The sequence below is a fragment of the Rhipicephalus microplus genome, chromosome 3, assembly GCF_043290135.1.
Source record: "Rhipicephalus microplus isolate Deutch F79 chromosome 3, USDA_Rmic, whole genome shotgun sequence".
Classification (NCBI taxonomy): Eukaryota; Metazoa; Arthropoda; class Arachnida; order Ixodida; family Ixodidae; genus Rhipicephalus; species Rhipicephalus microplus.
In genome coordinates, this window is record NC_134702.1 from 179,501,449 (window position 1) to 179,525,714 (window position 24,266).

The following is a 24,266-nucleotide window of genomic DNA, read 5'->3' on the forward strand; positions in this document are numbered from 1 at the left end:
AATCAAAGCATGACACGACAAAATTGAGACAGCTTGTGCTAGTATCGATGACACGCAGAATGAATTAGGTAAACTGAATTAGGCATGTACCGAAAATACAGCACATATAAATGAACTGCTTACCTAGATAAATGAGACTTAAAATAAATCAACATGAAATAATTTAGTTTTCTATGGCACAGAACATAAAACCTAAAGAACCATGGCTTGATACAAAAAAAATTAGCATCAAACATAGTAAACAAATCTTAGACATAGAGGTACAACTGCGCGATATTGAATGTACACATCGCATAGAGTCTCACCAAACTGAGAAATGCAAGCCTGTAGTCGTGAGATTCGCTCACTTTAAAGATAAAGAGGGCATCTTATCCCGCAGGGTGGAAGATATAGGCTACGCCGTCACGCAAGATCTCTCCCCCCAGCATGAGCCCTGCCCACAAATGCCTCACCAAGTTTTTAAGGGCCTGAAACTTACGATACAGGTTATGTCAAGAGAAGCTAATCACGGATGAAAGAGCCTATTATGTATTACGAATTAACTTCAAATGAGGTTTTTGAAGAACACCAATAGTAGTCATCGAGATCGCATTAGAAACTCTCTTCACGGAATCAACACCTTTCATTTTGCTGGCTAATACTTATAGTGTATTCCGAAACGCAATGCATTGTGCAGTTTAATACGCTCATCTTCATGCGATGTCTTACTATTGACAGAAAGATAGCTTAACACATCAGTAGATTATTTCGAGATTCTCCTCTTTCTTTCACACTTTGACATATTCTGAAAAGATATAGCCAATAATTTGCGCAGTGGTGGTGCATTTACCCCAACATGGCCGTCATAGTTCACACGTAAGCCTTCCTAAAACATTTGAAATGATTTGGCTTCAATGCACTGCCACACACTCGCACATCCTCAATAGTGCCTGCTATCGACACCCATATTCTGACAGTTCATTCACGCCTTTACTTCATGAAGATTTAAACACGTTCATAAGCATGCATTCTAATAGACCTGTCCTTTTGTTCGGTGATTTTATTTTTTCAGTAATGACTAGTCTGATCCCACTTGTTTTTTTACCTAACAGCAACTCAGCGAGCTGTTTACTGAACATGTCATTCGGCTAAACACAGCTCGTCACCCATCCCGTTCTGAATTTTTTGTTAAGAACGCATCTTGATAACTTCACACCTATCATTCCCTTGCGTGGCTTGAGCATGATCTACAACCCACACTTTCTTTTATTGCAATGTACTTAAGAAACAAGAAAATGAGAAGCACACTATAGGATAAAGCAGACTACGTTAGCATAAAGTGCGAATTTCCATGACAATTTTGCCGCTACCTTTCCACGAAATTATCTCAAGTGTAATTGGTTGCTTTTGAAAGCAAAGATGTATTGCCTTATACATATTGATAGACCGGCCATTATTATAAAAAAAAATCCTTGAATGAGTGAGTTAATCCCTTTAACGACCTAAAAATTAAAAAAATGACTTTTTCAGCTGCCAAACAAGCTAACTTGTGCTTCCTCATGGAAAAAGTATTAAGCGGTGGAGAAAAGGCATTATAATCTAACCCTCAAAACGAAGCACAAGTTTTTTTCCAACACCTCACCAGCTATGTTGCAAACTAACCCGAAGAGATTTTGCAAGGCAATCCTTCTCGGTGTAATGAGATTTTACTTAATTATAGCTCTGAACTTTTTATTCTCGAAAATGAAGTTGCCAATTGTCTTCACGCAGAATTTCGTTCTGAGCCACCGAACAGTTTACTCAATCTTCCACCTATTTGCTTATGCAAAACGCCGCATTTGCAGGCGACATGTCATACTTGTAGATTACATAAAGCAGATGTCAGCATCCGTGCAGATATTCAGTGTGGAGTCATTCCATTCCCTCGTCAACCATTAGTGGATGAGGGACCATTCCACTCTCTCATCATGAATCAGTGACCCTTAGTGGAGGGCACACGGCGGCACTCATATGCCCTCCACTAAGGGTCATTGATCCGTTTATGGGGAGGCAATTACCGGGCAGATTTTGAGGGCTGAGGTATCGGCCCACCGGAAAGCACTGCAAAAGCATCTACCATTTAAATGTTAATTTTTTTAGTTCATTAACAATGCCGGTTGCCGTCCAAAGGTCGGGTTAAAATGCACGAGTTTACGACACAAACAAAATATGTATTCTCAGCAAAGGTATCACACAGAGTGCACACTTGGCAGCTATCAATTACAACTTACAAAATCACTTAGAAGGTATTCAAAACAACAGGCACAAACTTACCACACTACAAATGTAATCTCACGCATTATAAACTGCGTAACAATGCTTAGCGGCCCCAAATATACACCACACGCGTGTACACCACAATTCTTCGAACGTGTCTCGAAAATTTCTCTTTTAAGGAAACACTGAAACTCCAGCGCTAGTCGTCTTCCCGACAACACTCTTTGACAAAGTGCTCTAGCAGCATCATAACTCAATTCTTCAACATCAACTGACTGCACTACACGACTCGCTCACACCACTCAAACATCACAACTTTTTGGTCGATGTTCAACACCTGTCTTACCCTCGATATCTTTAGTTTGGATCCTTTCTGGTTTTGCGAACGTTCCAAGTAACTGTACGGCGCGTAGCACATACCAGGGTGGCAGCCAGGGGAAAGGGTTTCGTCTCGGCGGTTCGTCAGTGAAAATGGTCGCCCTCAAAGGAGCCCCGCTTCGCTTTCTTATCTGTGCTGGTTGGCTGTCGCATGTGTAGCACACCCTGGGCACCTTTTGATGTTTTTTTTTTCGTTGCGTGCGCCTGCGAAGAGAACGTTTCGCAAGGTGATTTGATGTTGTCGTCTGGAGGCAGCAGCTGTCGTCTGTTTCAGCACTCGTTTGTGACAAAAATAAGTGTTCTGTTACAAACATACGCATCCCGATACGCTTCTTGAAAGTGTAGATCGCAGGGGAATACGTTGTGCTTCAATGTAGCATCTTGTTTCGCATTCAAGCTGCTCAGCGGCACATAACAGCTTCGCAGCATCACACTAAAAAAACCTGTCTGCCACACACACATGCGGGCACCAAAGAATCATACTTGATCACAGAAAACATGAGGCGGACTGCGCCCCACATGATCACACACAAAAAACACAAGAAAGCACACGGACGTGGACATGCAAAAATCTTCACACAACTACATTGAAACACAAAGTGCCATCCGCTTTGACAGGTGAAGCATCAGCACCTTCCACAAAAAAGTAACCGAAAACTGTCAACTCTGCCAAGACGCGCTTGCCCATTGACAGTGATGCGACGCAACAGGCCGCACCTTGTTTTTTATCCAGCGACCGTGCCTGTGCTCACTGCCTTTGCTATCATTAAAACCATGACTACCAATTTGGCAGTCATTACCACAGTTTTGATTTCTCTACACCTGTTTGAGTCGAAGCTCACAGCCAGTCGGCACCTTAAAAAAAACTCAGCAATGAATCAAGCAGTGCCAGACAAACAACTACAATCGTTGCCGTGGTGTCCATCGTTACCTGATCTTGAATCAAGGGCAGCAAGTGTGGATAAACGATTTCAAACACGGAAGCAACATCCTAAGACGGGCTGACTCGCCACGCTCAAACTGGACCCAGTGAAAAATGGGCAGTGTCCGCCGCAACAGAAGACACCTCGTGAAAGACAGCGTAGGTGTGCAGTTGAACTGTTGGACAATCATCTCGCATCACTGTACACGCCATTTCATCTGTCTGCTCAAGCTCCAGGCATGAAGGAATCGGGAACGGCACAGTCAACACTAGTCGCGCCATCACCCTACGTCACAACGCGTAGGAGAATTGTGTGCCCTCCTGCACAGTTCTGTAACTGAAGGGGGAAGATGTAGTGCCCGAAGTCACCTCTTTGCTTTGGCGTACTTACAAGCCCTGCGTCTGACGACCGACAGAAATAGCATACGGCCTTCATGATGCCCTACCGTTGCTATGCGCCGGACGTTATGTGATAAGAGCTGGTTTAGGTCTTAAGGTGGCATGGGCTTCATATGAAGTAGCCAAGAGGCGCGTGATGTATTTGGGGAGCGTAGAGCTTCAATAAACCAATTTTATAGTTCAACTCTACAGCACATCACTAGATAGAACATCATGCCAGCTCCACCTGTATCGTGAAATTCTTTCTGGCAAGCCAGTAGCGTTTCTGGCCACTAAACTACATCTACTGCACTACATCTGAAGGGGAAAACAACATGATGGAACTCGCCATGAACGACACCCATCTCCACTACGGCAACAAGCAGGAAATCGATAAGGCGCAGTAAAAAGTAGCGCGCAAGTTGCACACCAAGCTTGTGAATCTCATCACCACAATTTTACTCGTGATGGTGAAACCATACAGGCTATCTTCAAACATTGATGTCATTGACTGTTGGGTAAATGAAGCAGCGGGAACTCTGCGAATGGCAATCGCTGGTTGCCCGTGCTACGCACTTCCTCAGGTTCCACAGCTGCATAAATGTAGTTAACAAAGGCTTTAGAACTGCACCAACTCTCACTTCTTTTTGCTAAGTGGGCATATTAGGCTCAGTGATGAAAGTGACTTTTTACTTTTTAGGGCACACTTTGGAGCAGGAAAAATACTGTATTGGAACAGCCATGAGTGTTTTCGAAGTGAAAAAAATGTTACTTTGGAAAAGCTATTGGTGTTTTAGGAGAAGCCATAAAATCTGCCATACATCAATTGCAGTTCAAAGCATCATCGAAGAATCTCATAAATGTTAAAATATATATTATGAAATATATTTCACAGGCAGCAATGGATGCGAAATTCAAAAAGCAAACAATTAAAAAGATGGCTGGTTTTCAAAGATGGGCTGTGAAATGAGCTATTTAGAATACCAGTATTTGTGGCCAAAATCAGATCAAACTGGTAAAGCTGAACACCACATTTTAGAAGTAACCACAGTCCCACAGAACTGTTGCCTAACAAGCAGTGGTTAATCGGTATGAGATAATTTAAAAAAGCAATCCTGCTCATTTTCATATTTCACCTACTAGCCTGTGTGTCTAGCTGAAAATAAAATAAAAACTGACATACAAGCTAATTGCTTAATATATTGCTACATGCATGCATATTGATATTCTAAGGGGTGACGCACGTGTGTGCCTGACAAGGAAGACAAAGGGTTGTCTCCACTTGATCGCTGGTGAACCAGTCACGCCATTACCGCTGGTTTTAAATACATCTAATCCCCAGCCTTGTCGATACGGCGTCTCTTCTTTTCCGTAATATATTTGGTAGTGGTGCTGGGTAAGGCCCGTAATTGACGACCATGTCACCTGTTTTACAGCAGACCATAGTTTCGATCACCCACATCACTCTCAGGATGCCACGTGCCTGGATGCGACCTTACGCTCCATGATCGCCCCGGACTTCAAACCTGAGAAGTCAGCCGCACTATGCAGCCTTCTGTGTTCATACCGCGACATATTCAACATGGACAGCCATCCACTCGACCAGACTCCACATCTTCAAGCACCGCATTAACAGAGGTGATTCTCATCCCATTCATCGACGACCATGCCGCGTGTCTGCCACTGAGCGTAAAGTAATTCAACAAGAAGTAACCAAAATGCTACCCAAAAAAATTATTGAACCCTCTTCGAGCCCTTGGTCATCCCCCGTTGTGCTCGTTTAAAAGAAAGATGGCACGTGGCACTTCTACGTGGATTACTACCATCTGAATAGAATCACGAAAAAGGACGTTTACCCTTCACCCCGCATCAATGACGCTCTCGAGTGTCTCCACGGCGCCCGATACTTTTCTTCAATAGACCTACGTTCCGGCTACTGGCAGATTGCTGTCGACGAAAAAGACCAAGAGAAGACTGCATTTGCAACTCCAGACGGCCTATATCAGTTCATGGTTATGCCGTTTGGGCTATGCAACGCCCAGTGACGTTCGAGCGCATTATGGACTCTCTGCTACAAGGGTTCAAAGGCCAACAAGTCTTTGTTATCTTGACGATGTCATTGTATATTCCTCAACATTTTTGAGACCAACCTTCAGCGTTTGTCAGCTATTCTCGACATATTCCGCACTGCAGGCCTTCAATTAAACTCGTCGAAGTGCCAGTTCAGACCCCGGCAAATTACAGTGTTGGGCCCCTTGTCGACGCCTCTGGTGTGCAGCCAGACCCCGAGAAAATTCGTGCAGTCACCAGTTTTCCTGCACCGCAGTCAGTCAAAGACATCCGGAGATTTGTAGGACTTTGTTCCTATTTTAGAAGGTTTGTGAAAGATTTCCCAACCATCGCTCGACCCCTCACTGAGCTTCTGAAGAAAGATGTCAACTTTACGTGGGGTACCGACCAAGCTGCTGCTTTTTCTCACCTAATTACGCTACTGACGACTCCACCTATATATTGGCTCACTTTGACCCATTCGACTCCACCTATATTGGCTTACTTTGACCCATCCACTCCGACTGAAGTCCGAACCGATGCTAGTGGTCACGGAATCCGTCTTCATGACCTACCATGAACTTCGTGACCTTCTAGCTGCTGATCACCTTGGTGTGTCACGCACTTCCGACTGAATACGCCAACGCTTCTTTTGACCAGGTCTTGCACGCTCAGTCAGAAGATAAGTTGCAGCTTGTGAGAAATGTCAGCACCACAAAACACTATCGACACTTATTGCCGGACACCTTCAACCACTTGACATTCCCTCAGAACCATTCTTCCGCGGTAGCTTGGACCTACTTGGCCCTTTCCCCTTGTCTTCCTCGGGTAACAAGTGGATAGCCGTGGCCACCGACTACGCCACACATTATGCCATCACACGAGCTCTTCCAACAAGCTGCGCCACAGATGTCGCCGATTTCTTCCTCAAGGACGTGATTTTGCAACACGGAGCCCCACGGCAGCTGCTTACAGACCGTCGCCGCACCTTTTTGTAGAAGGACATAGCCGACATCTTGCAGCCCTGTAGTACGCTTGTGTCTTGCAACGAGACACAAGCTGACTACGTCATACCACCCGCAAACCCATGGACTCATGGAGCGTCTCAATCGAACTCTTACAGACATGCTCGCTAAGTATGTTTCTACCAACCACGTCGATTATGATCTCATGTTGCCATACATTATATTTGCCTGCAATTCTTCGCGCCATGACACTGCCGGCTACTCTCCATTTTTTACTGCTGTTTGGCCGAGAACCGACATTGCCTCTAGACACGGTCATACCGTCCCCTGCAGTACCGACCAGTGAATATGCCATGGACGCTATCACTCGGGCTGCTCACTCACGCGAAATCACCCGTACTCACCATCTCACATCTCAAGGGAAGCAACGGCATTTGTATGACCAAAGACACCGCGACGTACACTTTCCGCCCGGTTCTTTCGTCCTGCTCTGGTCTTAGACCCGTCAAGTTGGCTTGTCAGAAAAACTGTTTACTCGCTACACAGGTCCATACCGAGTCCTTCGTGTGGTTACTCCTGTAACATATGAAATTCGTCCTGCCACTCCTTAGCCTTCATGTGCCCAACAGACTACCGATATTGTACATGTTGCGCGCTTGAAGCCCTACAACTCTCCTAGTGATGTTGACATTTAGATGCGCCGAGACGGCGCTTGTGCCGCCGGGGGTTATGCTACATGCATGCATATTGATATTCTAGGGGGCGACACGCATGTGTGCCTGATGAAGGAGACAAAGGGTTGTCCCCACTCGATCGCTGGTGAACCGGTCACGCCATTACCGCTGGTTTTAAATACATCTAATCCCCAGCCTCGTCGACACGGCGTCTCTTCTTTTCCGTAACAATATGCTAGTTCTTGCCGAATAAGTCGATAATGGTGCCCACTATTAGCATACTGGGATACTGATATTATTTCCAGTTTTTTTTGAGACTCATGAGCTGGCCAAACCAGTCATAGTTCATCATTCTCTCTGTGCAATTTCGGGGGAGGATTGGAGCAATTACTAATAAAAATACAGTTTTGAGCAGCAAGGAGTAGCATTTCTCTTTTGGAGCAATCGCAGCAGCACTTCCATCACACTGTAAACTCCAACATACGATATCACACCTGCTTTGTTCGCCTCGTCGAGAATGCTGCCCTGTGAGCCCAATTATGCCGTGTGGGAACAAAGGTCGATGGCACAGCACCACATAACAAGCTACACATTTCAGTGGAATTCCCATTACACGGATTAGCGAGAAATCCTCGTGGTATGCTGTCAATCTTTCGAGTGAGCAAAGGTTCACGAAGGCTCAAAATTACTTCCTCGCACAGCATCAATTACTGAGCAGCTCAATTTTTTTTTCCACGCAAAAAGTTGTCAAACACGACTTACGTTGTCTCGGCCGCTGGAGCTCGTTCTGCCGTGCGCAGAGCAAAAGGAAAGCATGGCAAGGCTGGAGACGTTGACAATACAGGATGGGAAGGTCGCCTGACATGGAAATCCTGCACACGGTGAATGTGCGTCTGCCCGGAACGCGTCTTCTCCCTTTCTCGTCGCTCTGTTCTCGCGCTATAACTATCGTCATGTCATATCAACCAGCCCAAACAACTTCTCTACAACGGCCACAATTCTCTACAGCGGGTACGTAAACAAAGTCGACCCATTCCACGGAAGAATGACCCATTCACTTTTTGTGGGCGCTGCCACCTTGGCTATGGTGGCTACAAAAAGGAGAGGTGTCAGCATCGACGCGCCGAAGAGCGAGCGAAAATTCTACCAGATGCGGCGGCGCTGCGGTCGCTTTCAAGATGCTCCTCCTCGCTCCCGCCTATCAGTCATTCTTCGTTCCAAATATTTCACGCTACCCAGCGGATTATCACAAAGCCTACCTGTCACAATTCTGGCGGCCCTCTGCAAAGCGTGTATCGGCACTGAAAACTAGTGTTTATAATTTCCTTGTACGTAGATTAGAAGATAGAGAATCAAGTGACTTGCCGTGAGCTTGACACCAAAATGAAGTCCGTGTAGTTTTCACGTTGATGTCGCAGTGTTCTCCGTAAAGTCTCAATGCACGTAAGGCTATCGGCAACCGTTATTTTTATGACTTGCGCAATCAAGATCTAATTGTACAAGCAAGGCATTTATTTTCACGAAAGTGAGAAACAAGATGAAAAATAAACACAACATATACATTAAGGTTAGAGAAAACTGCAAGTTATATGAAACTTAGCTAGAGCAAGTGAACAAGACAACTAAAAAGAACAGTAAAAATTCGGCAGATCCCACCTACCATGGGAACCCACGTTATGCGAAGCATGCTGAGGCATAGCCTCCTAGATTTCCTTTGCCTGCCGGATTATCGGTGGTCACTTGGAAAGCGGCCGTCGTCGAAACTATGGTGGTGACGCCACCTAAGTAGGGGTGTCTTCAAATAAGTTTTTACGTTTTTGGAGCTTATATGCAACAAAAATAACGTAAAAAGTTTTAAAAAAGCGTAAACGTAATTCAAACAAATTAACCCTACGTAAGTGACGCCGTCAATCAGCGGGCAACTTTTCCGAAACAAGGCATAGCCTCAGAAATTGGTTGCAAACACCAAAACTGTCAATTTTAAAGGCCAAGTATAAAAACCTTTACCCGTTAGGGAGCCTACATGAACGGCCGTTTTTAGGGTGGAGACATCTTAATAAGTGCCTTCAAGAAACTCAGCCAAAACCAGCGGGCAACGGGGCACGCTGTTGCCAGCTTCCACCCAATTTAGCATAGTTTTCTGTGCGCCGCCATTTTGAAGCCAGCCGCCGTTCCCTCCAGCTACGCCAAGTATGGCGCAACAAAAAGGAGCCGACCGTGTAAGCGACCCAGTTCTCAAAGTGAGCGCACAAAGAAATTCGCAGCCCACACACAAACACTTGCGACATAATACTGAGGTTACGCTGACACGAACGCAAGCGTGGCAACAGCTCAGACTAGCGAGCGCGTCTCCGTACGAACGCGCGGACGCGTCCCGTTTGTGGGCTTCCTACTCGCAATGCGTGGACGCAGCTACGACAACTTCGGTTATCTACTCATTCGCGAACACCGTGAAACACATATACGTATGCCGCAGGAAAAAACAGTGAACGAAATACGCAGTACTCACAGAGCAAATACGAGACGCACTGGTGGGCTCCCAGCCGTCTCGCTTCACTTGAGCCAGCCATACTTGTCGGCCAGGGCTCGCTGGGAAGCGGAACATTCGCACCCCCTTTTTGTTGTGGTTAGTGCAGAGCGGTACGCAGCATCCAGGCATTCTAAGGCTTCACCAACAGCGTTTAACACGCAACCGCAACGTTCGACGCCGTATTATTGAGAACTAAACGCAACCGGGCGTAGACGCAGTGCGGGCACCAAGATGGGGCGACAGCGCGGCGTTGCTGTCTGGCAACATTGTGTTTTGGCAGGCGGCGGTGCGTGCCAAAACACAAGAAGAGGGCAGTGGGCTTCCTCCCCGGCGGAGGGTATGCGGTGGGGTGGCTCCACAAACGTCGCCAGTGTGTGTTTCTCTCTTCGCCTGGGCGGCGGCGCTGGCATCGCCATCAATAGAACTTTGGGGGAGCGTGGCGGCTGAAAGTGCTGGCCAGCTCTTGCGCAGCAGCAGTTGTCGAGCGACGTGCTATTGCTGTGGCCATTGTAGCGCCGAGTTTTTGCCGTCGGCTGTGAGCCGTACGCACCACTCAAGAAATCGGTATGTTCTTTAGTGCCTAAGCCATGCCGCGATATCGGCAAAACCACTGCTACGCGCCTGGGTGCCAAACAGGCTATGTGTTCGTGAAGGGTGGGCCGAAGCTGTCGTTGTTTGGCGTCCCGGAGGATGAGAACAGGCGTAAACAATGGGAGAAGAACCTGCGCAGAGCGGACAAGCCCCTGGAAGACACCAGAGCAGTGTGCGAGCTCCACTTCGAGCCGCGTTATGTGCTCAGAGACTATGTGCATATTATTGAGGGAAAAGAAGTGCGGATACCTCGCGGGAGACCCATTCTCCGCGCTGATGCTGTGCCGACGCTTCTACCCAATCTGCCAGCTTACCTTAGTAAAAAGCCGACACAAGAGAGGACCGCTCGTAAGAGGAAACGATCGGAATCTTCAGACGGGCAATTAAAGCCCGCATTCTGTCCTTCCGACAATGCGGTGTCTGGGCCGTTTGCACACACCGACGACGCTGTTGATTGTCACAACAGCGTCGCTGAGACGTTGTCACACGTCTTCATTTTTATGTGAAAGGACTGAACAGTGACAAAGGAGGAAAGCGGCAGAGGGCCAAGCAGCTGAAGCTGAGCCGTTGCACATGAAGTGAATAAAGTGTGTAAATCAGTGGTTGAATATTGTGCTTCAGTTTTGAAAATAAGAGCTTCATGTCCGGAACAGAAGCTTGTACATAGGCCTAACAGATGTGTAACTGCATAATTATAGTTATTAAAAACCCCGAGAAAACTACTGCGCCATGTGCAACAACCGAATTAGAACAAAAGATATTTCAGCTACAATTTCATTTCATCATAGCAAAGGCATAAACTCAGCCAGCACGCCTGCATGTTAAAGCTCGGCTATGAAGCGAGCGAGGTGTTATATCGGGGAAAATACGATGTGGCCTGCACAAATGTAGTGCTTGTCAAAATGTGCAAGGAACTCAAGCTCCCCCGCCCCCAAGAAAAAAAAAGCATTAACTGCGTCGCACTAGAAAGGAGCAAGCATATCTGCATAAGCTGCCATCGGACTGACTTTCGGCAAATCTATCGCAAAAAAAGGAAATAATGGCGAACCGAGAGCAACATACGCTCTCAGTACAGTCAAAGGGAAGTTAATACAAGCAAGTTTATTATAAATATCGAAGAAACGCGCGTCGCAACTCGTACGAGCGGCCAGCGGCGAGCAGCTTCTGCAGGCGAAGCTTCCATCGAAGATGCCTGTGGCACCACCTCTCCTATGTGACAGCAACTGCGTCCGAGGAGCGGCGGAGTAAGCCCACTGCCCTCTTCTAGTACACTGTAGCGGCATGTAGTGGGTCAAAGGCTGACATCACGCTAAAAACGGCCGCTCATGTAGGCTCCCTATTACCCGTTAAGGTCCCTAGATGAAAGAAGTTTCCAAGGTAGTGACACCCTTCCTTTTCCTTCTTGCTTATTTGCCTGAAGCGCCCCCTAGAAGGTTTAAAACTTTCATCCAAAAGCGAATGTTTGGGTTCTGTTACTACGGTGAATAGATGTAAATGAAACAAAATGGAACGAAATAAGACGTAGAATAAACAGTTACCTTTATGAACATAAACGGCACAACACAAGAGCAAGCGGGATGTGCGTTACTCAACCGGCAACGTTGTGCAGTTCTATACATTACACCACTAGCCATGGCGTCTCGCGTAGTACATTTTAGTTCCACGGCCGCGTTATTTCGTCCAGTTCTAACTAGTCCACTTCTCCGATTGTGTTTTGTTCGTGCTGTGACACAGTGAACGTGCTTCTTGCTGGATTCTGTAAGTGGCCACAGGGCGTGACGTTGTGACGATTGATTACAACCGGCTTGTGCACACGCAAGAAAAAAAAAACTACGACCAGACTGGTACGAACACTCGTTCGGCAGCACTGCGATGACGTTTTTTTTTTTTTAAATGTTCCCATTTGGACAATTGTGATGCCAAGTGATTCTGATGCGGTGCTGGGAACTTCCTGAAAAGTGAGAGTTCTACTGGTGAGGTGTCTCGAAGCAGCGCGTTTCGGCTCAAGCGGGAACTGGTCACGAGTGAAATGTTTCTAAAGGTGCGTTGATTACAACCTACAGCTGCTCTATATACGTGCATACCCACATGTATTTGTACCAACTGGTATGCACTAGACTCGCATTAGACGCGCGCCTGGTGTTTCAATAAAAACCGACAAGTGAACTCGCTTCGCAGATCCGCGTCGACATACGTTGACGGAGTTGCACGAAAGCATTCGCGTCAAATGGTTCACAGTTGCACTTCATGGTGCGCTTCATCTCGGAAAGCACGAGGTAAGTTGAAGAGAGCGAAACCATTTTCTGTTGTTTACGGCAACGCAGCATTGCTGAAAAACGCAGATGTGGCATTGAACGAGCATGGCGAAACAATCTTGGTCGACTCAGCGCACACCGAAACGCTCCGTCTCTTCAGTTTATGTTCTGGCTGCGATTTTGTCTTTGCTCACGGCGAGAATCCGGCTGGAGCCATATGCGCATGCGTACTCGTTTTGAACCTTTTGCATAATAATAAATAACACCACCAGCCATTCGCAAGATCACGTGCAAGTAATGCACCAATTACAGACGCGGATGGCTGAGAAAAAGAGGAGTAGTCGAGAGAGTGAGGAGGACGGCTCGAGAACAATGAGTTACGGATGGATGGATGCTATGAGCGTCCCCTTTATAACGGGGTGGTGACAAGTATGCTACCAGGCTCGACAAAAAAAAACTTTTTTCTTTTTTGATGTTGGCCTAATTCCTCTACTTCGATAAATTCTATCTTAATGGAAAAAAAGTAAATTTTCAGCTTAAGTTCTCTGCCATTTACGGCACACTGTCCATATTTTATTTTTCCAATATTTATTTTTGTCCTTTCTCTCTAATTTTCTGCCACCAATACTCTAACCGTCTTACGGGTAAACGTAGGCAGCGCCGCCATAGATGACAGGCGTTTCGCGCTCATCCGGCAGGCAAAGGAAACCTAGGAGGCTATGGCTCAGGGAAGGTGACCTAGTGGCAATTTTGTATTGAGCGACGCATCATGAAATAACGCTAAATATATGTACAGATGTTACAGGCACAGACATATGTTGAAGAGCTGCAGATGGTTATATAACCAGTTGTTTGCACTTGTGCAACGGTGCCAACTGGAACATGCGTATTACCAACATCGGAAGCTGATATGACGCACTGATGCTCGCGAGGATACTCGCCCTGGACACTGCTACATAAATCAACTTCAGCGCATGACAACTAACTACAATTGGCGTTAACTCGACGTGATAGCTATGTCAAAGGAGTACATATGTAATGTTTATAATATTGGGTAGGCAGCGCTGCAGCCACTATTGACGTGTCACGATGATTAGCGTCAACTTGAAAAGTAGTCCCGAGACCTGGTATAGGTGTTCTGTGGTATAGCCAGGCCCCGGAAACTTTCAAGTTCAAGTGCTCACCTGTAGGGGGCGAAAAAGTTAACTGCGGCGATTGGCAGTGGTGGTGTAGTAGGTTAGAGCCGCGCAATAGGGACTGGTGAGGTCGGTGGTTCGAGCCTTATTGCAGTCTTTCGTTACTTTTTAGATGAAGGTGGCTCCAGAAGTCTGAGTAGCAATCATAAATGTATCAAGCTAAGTTTTAGAAGAGAAGTGAAAGTGGGAAGGAGACAAGATGAGCAACTACAGGAAAATTTTTATTCAAAATGGCAAATAGAAATAGCTACTAAACATACTGAGAAAGTAATCACTGAGGATAATAAAACGGCGTGGACATACACGAATCTAATTGGACTGTTTGGGCTAGAGATCGCTAAAGCAGGTGACAAGTCACCCCGGAAAAGAAGAGACAAGCCCAAGAGTTGGTGGGATGAGGAAGTTAAGAGAGCGATAGCAAAACGTCAGGAAGCCTCTAGGGAACACAGACATGCTAAGCAGCGGGGTGAATCGACAGATGATGTTGAAAGAAAATGGGACATCTTTCTAAGCTCTAAAAGGGAAGCGTCCCTCCTGATCAATAACAACATTAGAAGAAAGGATGCTCAGTGGCTGGCAGAAGTACATAAAAAGGACAGAAAGGCAGCTGCGAAATTTTGGAACCATCTGAACTTCCTAAGAAATGAAACAAGCCTAGAGCAGAGGTTTATAACTACAGCTCAAGGTGCTAGGCTAGAAGGGGACGAAGCTATTGAATATATAAGAACAAGGGTGACAGAAAAATTTCAACAAAGAAGTGCCTTATGCACCACAATTGACAGGGATGGATCAAGTGGCACAATGGCTTCATTTTCACTACGAGAGTGGGAAAGGGCTGAGAAGAGGGTTTCAAGTAGTACATCAACAGGCCCAGATGGCATTCCAATTATGCTGATAAAGACATTGGTTCCGAAGTCTAAACAGACTTTGAGAGAGGCAGTGAGCAAAACAATAATCGTTGGTGAAGTCCCCAATGAATGGCAACTTAGCAGGATGAACATGATCTATAAAAGAAAGGGGGACAAAGCTGACATAAACAACTACCGTCCTATAACAGTGACATTAGTGGTCTACAGGCTGGTGATGCAGATTATAAAGACTGCAGGCATGGATAGAGGATGAGGGGGTGCTGGAGGAACTACATAATGGGTTTTGGAAACAGACGGGTTGGAAGACAATCTGTTCTCACTGATGTAGTGCATCGAAATAGCAGAAATGGAACTCAGGCCCCTGTGGCTAGCATATTTGGATATCAAGGGAGCGTACGATAGCGTGGTTCAAGAGGACTTGTGGGGAATACTTGACACACTAGATGAGGAAGATGGAGTCACTAATCTTTTAAGAGAAATCTATAAGAGTAACAAGGTAGCTATAAAGTGGGAAAAACAGGTATTCAAGCCCACAGAGGTGAAACGGGGGCTTAGGCAAAGGTGTCCTCTGCCACCCTTGTTATTCATGACGTACCTACAAGGATTAGAGGCCAAATTAGAGGGAAGTGGACTTTGCTTCAATCTCTCTTTCGTAAAACAAGGAAAACTCATTGAACTGACGTAATAAGTGATCTGGGAGTCACTTTTGCGTCCAATGACTTCAGTGTGGTCAGGGAGGGGTTCACAAGCAACAATAACTTCATGAACCTCATTGTGGCACCCCACATATCTTGCAGCTCATCCAGCTTATTCTGCAATTTTATTGAATTATTGTGGATGCCCGCAGACATAGAAGGCTGCTCAGAATTCCACAAGGTATGTTTGCACTGGAGGGTGGCTGTGGCAAACTATAAAAACTGAGGCAATTCATGGAGATAAAAAATTGTGTCGGCCTAGGGTGAACATTCGAGCCAGACATTTGGTTCAGAATTACAAAAAGATTTCAAGTGCACCTTGGCAGAGGCGAGACGTCATCAAGTGTTTACAGCCCAAGGTTTTTGTGAAATAGTGCCGGATGGAAAGGGTGCTGGTTAGAGTGACGCGGAGTCTTTTGGCAGTTGATTCACTCAGAAAACCACCCACCTTAGGTACAGCTTTTTCCCAAGTTGCTAACCACCCGTTGATAACATGGTTGTAGCTACGAACGATGACTCTTTCGTCGAAATGAGCTTCGCACACAGCGCAGTTCAACAAAATTTAGCAATGGATGGGTGGATAGAGGAGGAAGCTCTAGGGATAGAGGAAGTTATAGGGTGGCTATATTGGGGAGGTGTGATGACCGCAGAGGCGTTTTCACTGCCTAGCGAGACCCCACTGCGCGTTCTCCCCACTGGGGGAAAATATGGCGCGTCAGTCAGAGCCATTGGCATGTGCCCACTGTAGGCGTACGTTTATGATGTCTCGTGTGAAGCAGCGCAAGCTAGTGGTCGCTTTTATGGAAGTGCTGCCTGTTTTTCTATCACTTCCCAATTCCTAGAAGAAGGTAGTGTCCGCGGATGTCGATTTTTGAACCACTCTGAAGAATGCAGTCAACAGGGAAAAAAAAAATTGGCCCCATATCTGCATGTTACACTGCAAATGTCGTCAAAATATACTAGTCTTGCGTCTGCAAAGAGTGAACAAAACGTTTATTTGATTTTATGCGCAAGAAAATTGGTGAATGTATTCTGGAGGTGCTGCGTCAGAGTGCCTCAAGCACGCAGCGGAGGCGAACGAGCGCATTGAGTCACGTCACACATGAGACATGAGCGCTATCTGGCGGCGTGCGCGCCCGTCTTGGAGATTATAAGGAGTAGAACGCAAGGGAACGGGTAGGTGCCGCCACCATGTCGTTTTAGCATAGCGTTGGAAACACTTGCCTTTTCGTGGAAGTGTTTCACCGCAGCGTGATAAATTCTACGGTCCTTAGAATTGCTTATGTATGCTTTTTCGAGTATAAAGGCACACATCAAGAATATTGACGTGTTGTCATGGTGCCTCAGATATGCCCAATAATAGCTTTTTAATTCAGAATCGCACAAGTATTAAAACTTGAGCAATATCGGTTGGTGCTGCGGATGGGGTCCGCCGTTTGGAATATCGTTAAGTGTCGTTTGAGGTACCGTTAAGGGTGCACAAACAGACAGACCAAAATTTTTGCGTCGAAGGCCCCCAGGAAAGACTATAACCTTTAAAAACGCAGAGGTGGTGTTTTGTGCTAGGTTGCGGCTGCGGCTGCAAGTCCTGCGTTGAAATAAGAGCTCTCTTCAATGTGGCTTTACTGGCGGCACCAGTTTAACAGGTGCAGCACCTTTCCCCTTGATTTGCTGGTGCCGTTGTCAGATAGAAAGGAGACGCGGCACTTTGTCCCAGTGTCTCACATAACTCATCAACCCATCATCATCCGTACATCTGTCCTGGAACTTCCCTCCCCCCAGGGTCGTGTGAGGGGGAAGTTTTGTTTCTGGCAGACAGCCATACCTTGGGAAGGGGGCCACGGCTCGGCGCCAAACAGACACGGCCTGCCTTCTGGCGTACAAGCCAGGGAGACCCAACAAAGCGACTACCCTTCGGCGCAGCAACCCTGCAGTCACGACACACAAAGCAAACGTACCCTGGCAAAGTGGGCTATTGCAACACGTGGGGCGCGCTGCGGTCATGGCCCGTCTCCTGACTGCGAGGGCCCAGTGAGACTTAACAGAGGGGCTACCCTTTCTTTGGCCGGTGAATTCAGTCACGGTGCACAAGGCGGACGTAACTGGATCCTCGACTAAGGGACTACCCTTTGTCACGGTGACTTTTGGCACAGCACGCAAAGCGGGCGTACCCAAACACGTGACGATGGGACTGCTTTTCGGCGTGGTAACTTGCACTCACCGCACCCAAAGTGCACGTGATCTCCCACTGTCGCGCGGCTGAAAGCCTGCGACGTCCGCTCCGGATGGATCGGCTATCGTTCGGCGCAGGGCGCTTAGCGGTTGATGATTTTGATTGATTTGTGGAGTTTAACGTCCCAAAACCACCATATGATTATGAGAGACGCCGTAGTGAAGGGCTCCGGAGATTTCGACCACCTGGGGTTCTTTAACCAAATCTGAGCACACGGGCCTAGAACATTTCAGCCTCCATCGGAAATGCAGCCGCCGCAGCCGGGCGCGACCTGCGGGTCAGCAGCCGAGTACCTTAGCCACTAGACCACCGCGGCGGGGCTGGCACTTAGCGGTCACAGCCCGTCTTCTTACCACTAGAGTTCATTGAGACACAATCCGTCCCTTGGGGACTTCGGGACTACTGTTCGGTGCAGAGGCTATAGTGTCGCTGCACGCAAATCAAACGTACCCTGGGAAACCAGCACGGCTGAAAGCCGGCTTAGTCCTTCGCGAAGAAAGGAACCACCCTCCGCTTCGGCGAGTACAGTCGCCGGGCACGAAGGAGGGGCCAACACGGACCTTGCGGGTAAAGCCTGACAAAGCGACAGGATCACCGTAGCGCATGCAAAACTCAGGCGAACAACCACACAAACTGAACTCGGGGGCGATCGGCTCACTAGGCCGAGTCGTGGAACTTCAGTGAACGCCATCATTTAAAATTGTTGGTTATCTGCCCTCCTCCTTCACTGAAAATCATTGCCGGACAGTGCCACATCTCATGACACTTCTTAGCACCTAGGCGCTGCCACTCATGGTGGCGAACCAGACCTCCTTCAGTACTTTGTGAAGGCCGGGTCGCCTCCTACCAAAAACAGCAAAACACCATGCCAGCCACACTTTGTAGGAGCACTCAATGAGCAGAAGCACGTGCGTACTGCTTAACTGCTTGTCCCGACAGGGGATGCAAAAAACGAACGGTGTTGACAGGAACACCAGGGTGACTAAACAAGCTAGCTATCCTTCGATGGAGGGTGGCTAATAGTGCACACTGAAAGAACATGTGAACCAGGTTCTCCATACTGCCAAAAAAGGGGCATGTTCCTCGTTTAAGAACTTTCGTGAAGGACCTGAACTTTATGGGCAGGCACCCTCTGGCCAGGCAGTACATGAATGCAGCACGCCTGGCGTCCACGAAACTGGCAGTAATGAACCACCAGTTAGGACTATGGCCACGCGCGCGGTACAAGCGTAGTGCTGCACAAGTTCTTCGCCGGCCTGCACTTGCTCAAGAGGAGGCGCAGCATGACGTGTGCCCCTTCCTCCTCCCAAGCATGGAGCATACCACGCTGCGTATGGTTAAGGGCACACGTGCAAGAACAGTTGAGTCGAGCTCATGGCAGTGTTTTTTTTTATATATGGCATGAAGACAGCCATTGCGGCAGTGTTCTGGTAATAATTTGATGCCAAATATGATGCCATTGTGGCAGTGTTGCGGCAGTGTTCTGGACTTGTGGGGAATAGTGGACACACTAGGTGTGGAAGATGGAGTCATTAATATTTTAAAGGATATTTATAAAAGTAACAAGGTAGTTATAAAGTGGGAAAAACAGGTATCCAAGCCCACAGAGGTAAAAGGGGGGCTTAGGCAGGGGTGTCCTCTGTCACCATTGTTATTCATGATGTACCTACAAGGATTAGAGGCCAAACTAGAGGGAAGTGAACTTGGCTTCAACCTCTCTTTAGTAAAACAAGGAAAACTCATTGAACAGGCGCTAAGAGCATTGATGTACGCAGAAGATGTAGTGCTAATGGTCAACAACAATTAACCCAAGAAACACAACAAAAGCTAGAAAACTTCTAGTAAATGTCCAAAAAGGATAGTCCAAAAGTATATAAGAAGTCTTGGCAAGATGTTATTTAAACCTAAGCAGCTTGAAAACCTCCAGTAGCTGTGCTAACGCCACGTTATTATACGGCTAGAAAACTTCTAGCAAGAATTCTAAAAAACGTCTTTCTAGATTTTTTAAAGAACCTTTGTGAACTTTACTATACTTATATCATTAGAAGCCTAGTAAACTTCTTGCCAAGAATCTAAAAAGACTTTTGCCAAATTTTTAACACCTTTTTTAGACATGTATTTTTCATGCAAACCAGCTTGTTGAGCGTTTCCCGTGGTTAATTTGTTGCATCATGTCAGCATTTTACAATCCGTGCATTTAGCTGTTCGCTGTTCAGAGTGACAAGTAGGGACAGCAACATAATTTGGCATCAAATTATTGCCGGCACAATTCTTATCAGCAAAATTGGTGTCATATTTGTTGAAAAAATAATTATTGACTGGCGTCTATCATTACAGTAATCTGTTTTGCTTGGAGACAAGACAGGATTTTATGCGTCAACTGATTATCGTTTCTGGTATTCCCTGGAATTTTTTGAGTGGGTGCCCTGTACTTGCATTTCTTAAGGCTGCAACAAATTATTATTGTTATTAGTATTATTATTGCAAAAACACAATATGGTAAAGCTATTAGAAAGGTCTGTGTTACTTCTGCTTTTAATGACCTTCCCGAGCTACCTTCATGCCGGGTATGATCTGCTGAAAGGTTTCCCTACCTTAACATCCAGCTGTTTAGGTAGTACAGTCGAATCTCAGCAATTCGAACACGCCTGATTTGAACTTCTGGGTAATTCGAACTCATACTGTGGTTCCGTCAAAGCTATGTGTATTTCAATGGGCAAAAACGCTTTGTAATTCAAACGTGCAAGCACTTGTGACCATTAATTCAAACATATGGCACTTCGAAAATTTTCTCACCACCACGCCGAATGCCGCAGCAGCACCCCGCCACCACAACGCTACGCGCGGAGGAGACGAAAAAAAAAAAGAGTGGGCTGCGGCAGAACGCTTCCTCTTTCTCAAGTGCCGATCTGAGACACGCTTGTGCCACGCTTCTACCTTTTCTGTCCCTGCCATTAAGACCCTTCTCCTTTCAATGCTGTGCACGAAGAGAGAGAGGAGAAAAAACAGGGTTTGTACAGGTTTCCAAAGCAAAATTCAAGGGTATTCAAGGACTTTCTAGAACCTGTCACAAGTTTACAAGGTCTCAAAGCAGCATGCAAAGTTGCGTTTTCTTACTTCAAAATCTTCAAAAATGGCTAGTTTTATTCCACTTACGCAAATGACCATTAAAATTAGGTAAATGAACATCACAATTATAACAAAAACATCTAGTAGTCCTGATAGGTTCTCAAGAACACAACATGCAATCAATGTATATAAGAGTGGTTGAGATTAAAAGAGTATTAGAGAATGCATTTATTGCTGCAGTGCACGGAAAATTGAATTTTTTTTCACCAGCGCAGTTCTTCAAAACTGAACCATATGCACTCACGCCAAGTTATTGTTAATGAACTGGGGAGAAATTCGTCCTTTCAACAGCGATCTACCACATCAAGGAGGTGGCAATGTCAATGTGAAAGTTCACTGCTCAGAAAATTCAAGGATTTTCAAGAACGGTGAAAAATTTCAGGACTTTCAAGGACCTTGAAAACACGTGCTTCAAATTCTAGGGTTTTCAAGGATTTTGAGGACCTGTGTGCACCCTGGAAAAAGAAAGCTGTCGCAGAGTGTTGGCTCTCTCTCTCTAATGCCGATCTGCGACGCGCCAGTGCCACGCTTTTTCCTTTCCTGTCCCTGCCAAGTAGAGACCCTTGTCCTTTCAATGCCGCGCGTGAAGAGCAAAAAAAAAAGAAGAAAGAGCTGCCGCGAGCGTTTGTTCTCTCTCAAATGCCGATTTGCTCCTCTCCGCGTGGAGATGATCCTCCATTCTCGTAATGTGCTTGCCACGCTCTGGCTGTGGCGCAGAGTAGCAGCAGAGACAACTGTTGTCGTCGTCTTCAGAGAGTGTTGGCGCTGGGCATTGCTGCGTGCAACTTCTCTGAAGCCGAAGGAGAACGCTGAAGTCAAAGTAGAAATGATTTGCAAACTGCGTGCAAAATTGATTGACTCAATGCAAGGCAAACGTGTGCAGACGGGCATCACCGATTACTTCAATTATTGACAGATGTCCTGTGAATTGTGAATAAAGGTATGTCTTCTGAAACTTCCCCCTCATATATTAGCTCAATGCACATGCGCCACTGCATGGTGAGCCCTCTGTTCATTTAGCTTTCATTAATTTGAACTTTGAATTCGAACAAATATTTGGGTCCCTTTGAGTTAAAATTATCAAGATTCAACTGTATTGCTCCTGCTACTTTGATTCTTATATTTTATTGCGTTTAAATGCAGTGTAAAAGAGGTAAATGTCTTCTTTTCCCGATTATTTTACATTACAAGCTCTTCAATACGTAATTGATATGTCATGTCCAGAAATCTTGGACATTTCCCCTTCAGCATTTTTTGGAGCTTCACTGCAGTACACCAACTCAACTGAATGGCGTGTGTTTTAAAAACTCTATATCTACTTATATCAGCCGAGTTTCAAGTACAATCAAATTTAGAGGGTTGTCCTCGAATAACATGAGCAGAAATGAAACTTGTTCATTAGTTTGTCCTTTAATTACAGCGGTGTCTTGTAACAAGAATGCAGTGAAGCCACACTCCAGGAGCTCGTGTATCAACATCCTCCCAGAGAGGCGCGATGCTACTACGTCAATGTTATTTGGAATCAAGTGGCTTGACGTGTAATAAAGTGTGGAGTACTGAAGAGAAGTAAGGTAAGGGTGGATTAGGATTTAGATTACTGTATAGAAAGAAGGTAGGCGATGTATATATTAATACATAAATGCTACCATTAAAGGCTATATGCGACTTTCTCCACCTCCGTTAGCAACTCATAACTCTTCCAGCGTGGGTTTCAAACGAAGAGAGATCGCGAGTACTTTGCCATGGCACATGTTTTGCGGACACCAGATCACGTGAGTAGGTCACCTGACTTCGTGCATCTTGCAACCGTCCCCAAACATATCGACATGGGCATAGCAAAGAATGGACTTCGGAGCACCTCTTCGATAGTATGCACATAGCGCACGTCAGATATAGACGAAAAGTAAGTCACATGACAATGTGCAACTTTGTGCACCTCCATAAGCAATTACGAAAGAAAATCGGGAGTTCTTGGCAACGGCACGTGTTTCGTGAATGCCAGCCCACGTGCGGAAGGCCACATGCGAAAGGCATGTGACTTCATGCATTTTGCACCAATCTATGGGTGGTCCTCAAATATATTGACATGAATATCAAATGAACGAGCTTCAAACTAGCTCATCGACAGTACATGCATTCAGCGCGTCATAGGTCAACGTAAACGTGGATCTAAACGGAACTTCTTTCACCTCCATGAGTGATCTACAACTATTCCGACATGGGTATCAAACGAAAGGAGATCGCGAGTGCTTTGCGATTGGACGTGTTTAGGGAACATCAGGCCTTAAAGGTCACGTGACTTCGTGCATATTGCGACATGATGGGTGATTCCCAACCATATCTAATAGTAGTAGTATGCTATGCGACCAAATCATACTACTACCAATATGGTATCATACTACTACCAAAATAATAGTAATTGAGACTGTAAAAATAGGCTTGCCTAATATACAATACAATGATAATTGATTGATATGTGGGGTTTAACGTCCCAAAACCACTATATAATTATGAGAGACGCCATAGTGGAGGGCTCCGGAAATTTAGACCACCTGGGGTTCTTTGACGTGCGCCCAAATCTGAGCACACGGGCCTACAACATTTCCGCCTCCATTGGAAATGCAGCCGCCGCAGCCGGGATTTGATCCCGCGACCTGCGGGTTAGTAGCCGAGTACCTTAGCCACTAGACTACCGCGGCGTGGCATGATAAAATAAAAATAATTAGAAGCGTAAATCATTAGGGCCAGTACACAAAACATAACAAAAGAAGAAGCAGGCTGAGCGATGCTAAGGTCATTTTTAAAAATCTATTAGAATAAAATTGTGTTATGGTTGCAAAATCACTTCAAGTGGCGCTGAAGTGGAACAGTAAATTAGTTTAGATCAATTACCGTTTCTCTTTGAACTCTGTTTTTTTTATACAGAAATAAATCCAGATCAAAGTATTATTTTTACATATCTTGTCGGAATCTCCACATATGGCATCACTGATTTGAAAGCAGTTCTCATATTCTGGTGCGTTGCCTATGGCAACCTTAGAAGTCAATCTACTTGATAATTTCCTTAACTGACACACTCATTAGTCACCACTTTGTTTGAGTCCATGGGGCTAGCCAGAGTTGTCAGCATCAAATATGCAGGCAGGTTGGGCAAGATCGTCGGGAAG

The 24,266-nt window shown here is 46.0% G+C and overlaps 1 protein-coding gene and 1 non-coding gene across 2 annotated transcripts in view; both read right to left on the reverse strand.

Moving 5' to 3' along the window:
* The window catches only part of LOC119169748 (uncharacterized), a 56,353-nt gene extending 47,848 nt beyond the window's left edge, over positions 1-8,505 (reverse strand). Inside the window, exons 1-2 of the transcript XR_012894449.1 lie at positions 8,364-8,505; positions 2,656-2,817 (exon numbers count right to left, since the gene is read on the reverse strand). This is a non-coding gene — a transcript (uncharacterized LOC119169748). The remainder of the gene's footprint in view (positions 1-2,655; positions 2,818-8,363) is intronic.
* The window catches only part of LOC119185244 (uncharacterized), a 548,537-nt gene that overhangs the window by 248,152 nt on the left and 276,119 nt on the right, over positions 1-24,266 (reverse strand). The gene's annotated exons all lie outside the window — the stretch shown is intronic.